Below are 3471 nucleotides of genomic sequence, written 5' to 3'. Positions count from 1 at the left end.
GGCTCCGGCTGATCGTACCTCCGCGTCCTCCTTTTACTAAATGTGAAAACCATTTTAAATTTCTCTTTTTAAAATCCTCCTCGATTTGAGACTGGAGTCACACGAATGTTTCCCCCAATTCACTCAAACCAAGGCTCTGATACCAACTTGTAACATCCAAAATTTCAAAACAATTAAAACTTTTCAAAATCACCCATTTTATTAACGTTGTTACAAAAAGGTTTTCAATACATTATTAAACAGAGTAATTTCCCAGGTTCATATCATAAAACACCAACGCGAGGAACGGTACGATCACGCCTTTGCCTTGCCACAGACTCTTGAGAACCTGAAACATAAAACCACAACTGTAAGCCCGAAAGCTTAGTGAGATACCCCCAGAATACCAACCACATATACGCCTTTCCAGGCCCTGACCTTCCGGTCCATGTGTCTCAAGGGACTTCCGTCCCTGCTGGGTAAACCTTCCGGTCCTACCCACGCCGACCTTCCGGTCCATCACACAATATAATCGCCTTCCGGCCCATAACATATTGCCTTCCGGCCCATAACATATTGCCTTCCGGCCCATAAGCATAAAATGCATATACAACATAACGAATATTCATATAGCAGTTCATAGACAACAATCGATCAACAGATTACATATCATAGCATTACTCTAACAAGATACCGGTCTAGCCGGTCACTATCATAACATTACCCTATGAATCAGTCAACATACTAAATGCATACATACGCCTTTCCAGGCCATGACCTTCCGGTCCACATAGCAAAGCCTTCCGGCCCATAACATGTAATGCCTTCCGGCCTATATCATAACAATGACAACTACCCGGATTTCCATCCGATAAAAAGGGTCGGCCTTGGTGCCATAAACCCTAGCGATATAGTGAGGATAACTCACCTCGAAACTGCCGACTGAACAGATAGCTCAAGCTGCTCCGATCACTGATACGATCTCCACCTCTGGACAGTCACCAATGCACTAAACTCAAACAATAAACAACAATTACCAAAATACCCCTGGAACCACTGGTCAATCCTTGGTCAAAGACAAGGTCAAAGTCAACCCCTGACTGACCCTACTCGCCGAGTCAACCCTATGACTCGCCGAGTCCCCATACTCAGAACTTCACTTAACCCGCGACCTAACTCGCCGAGTCACCCCAAGACTCGCCGAGTTCAACGTCTCTGAGTCCACTCGCCCTTGACTCACCGATTCCTTAAGATTCCCTTTCTACACGTCGAGTATCCCCTTTTTACTCGACGAGTTCCTCCTGGAAGAATCGCGGGGCCACCCCGACTCAACTCGCCGAGTCTGAAGAACAACTCGACGAGTCCCAGTTAATCTTCAAGCTACTCGCCGAGTCTGTTCATCGGACTCGGCGAGTCCATGCCATGCAACCGCTCAAACTGCTTTCTAATGGCAGAACTGCTCCGACCATTCATAGGCCTGGCCTTCCTAGACTGGTCCATCACGTAAGGTCCTCATTTTGGTGCTCATGGTACACCCCAAGACTTATAATTTACATATTGACCTAAGGCATAAGGATTCCAATCCAAAACCTTCATCAATTTCCGAAATGCACAGGCATGGGACATTCTGGACCTCCAAAGTTCCTAATAGAGGGTTACAATCGTTTGGGGGACTAGGGTAACATTCAATCTAGCCACAAAAGGGTTCCATAAACCCTAAATCCATATACACATCAACATAGCAGAGTATAACTCGAATTCTTACCTGAATAATGTGCTCTCTGTGTCCCCAATCCTCAGAACGTGACTTCCTTTGTTGCTCCCTTAATCAAGCCTTCTCTTCCTTGCACAATAACTCTTCTAAAATCAACAATGGCCTTCAACCTTGTTCCAGACGCTCACAATCAATTTAGGGTTTCTCTCAGAAGGCTAGAGTGAACAATGACGGCCATAAAGTCCCTCATATACGTCCCAAACCTGAACGGTTAGGGTTTCGCTAAACAGCGTGGACTCGCCGAGTCCATATCCGGACTCGTCGAGTCCAGTCGCGAACCCGCGACCAGATCTGCGACCCTACTCGGCGAGTCTGAACTCCAACTCGCCGAGTCCCCTCTTAAAACACCCCAAAATCATAATTATATCAATATCTGGAATTCCGGGCTGTTACATCATCGTAGTCGGACTCAATGTGATATGACCACTAGGGTCGGAATAACAATCGTCTTCTTAGTCATTTACCGAAACGATGGTAACGACATTCTTGAATAAAATGGTATCAATTACTAGCTTCTTGGTAACCTTGTGACTTTCCATGATCCAAGTGTGAGTCTTGTGCTTCCGGTAGTATAGGCCTCTACTACCATTCACACCTACTCATACTCGTCCCAAGTATTGTCTCGCAGTTCTCCAAGTCACCATACAGGAAAATCAAATAACAGTTTAACACACCTGATAACAAAACGAAGATTTTATTATTTCTTGAAACTATTACATAGGTGTTCAAGTTCACCCTGGAATATGCCACTAATGAGCTACATCATACGATACTGTGGCTACTGCATATCTTGATCTTCGGGTATAAAGTCCTCATCCTTGATTCCTCACATGGTTCTCTGCTTCGTCAAGGATCATGTGAAATGCCCTTGGCCTTGGCGCCGTTTATGGTCTTGCTGCTTTATTTTTCCTTGGGCGGTCTCTGGACATGTGCTCCTTGCCTCCAAATCCATAGCATACTTTATCATTATGTGTGTAGTCCTTGGAATAGTGACCAGTCCTCCCACACTTGTAACAAGTCACTTGTTCGTTGCACTTCCCACCATGCTTCTTCTTGCATTTATCACACCATCTCGCTTCAACTTCCGCTTCTCTCCTGCCTTATCTTTTTCTAGACCCTTTTCTCTTATCTGGGCCTCTACGTTCTTAGCTGCCCTAATAGCTGTTTTCAAGGTAGTTGCCATTTTGATCATTGGGCCAAAGTCAGTGGGCAGTCCATTAGCAAACCTATCAATCTTGGAGAGTTCGGTAGGCACCAAGTAGGGGAATAGCTTCATCCTCTCGGTGAATGCGGTGGCATACTCATCAACACTCATCTTCCCTTTCTTTAGGTTCTGAAACTCATTGTTTAGGTCTGTCAGATCTATCTCCGAGCAGTACTGCATTTTCAACTGTTCCAAGAACTCTTCCCATGACATCCTTAAGGCTTCTCCTCGTGGCATCGTATCTGCCAATAGCTTCCACCAGCTCAAGACTCCACTTTTCAGCTATCTTACTGCGAAGACAGTCTTCTGTTTCTCGTTACAGCTGCAGTTCTCAAACACCATCTCCATCTCAGAGATCCAATCCATAATCTCAACCAGATTTGGGGTTCCTGAGAGGCTTGGTGGTTTCCCACCCAAGAAATTCTTGTACATTCGCCCATCCTCGTCGTTTCTCCTCTCCGGGCCATCCCTTTGATCACCTTGAGTCCCCAATTGACTCACTTGGCGGCTGTAT

Source organism: Lactuca serriola, chromosome 5 (genome assembly GCF_051521515.1).
Source record: "Lactuca serriola cultivar US96UC23 chromosome 5, Lser_US96UC23_V15, whole genome shotgun sequence".
Classification (NCBI taxonomy): Eukaryota; Viridiplantae; Streptophyta; class Magnoliopsida; order Asterales; family Asteraceae; genus Lactuca; species Lactuca serriola.
Note: the sequence above shows the minus strand (reverse complement) of the source record.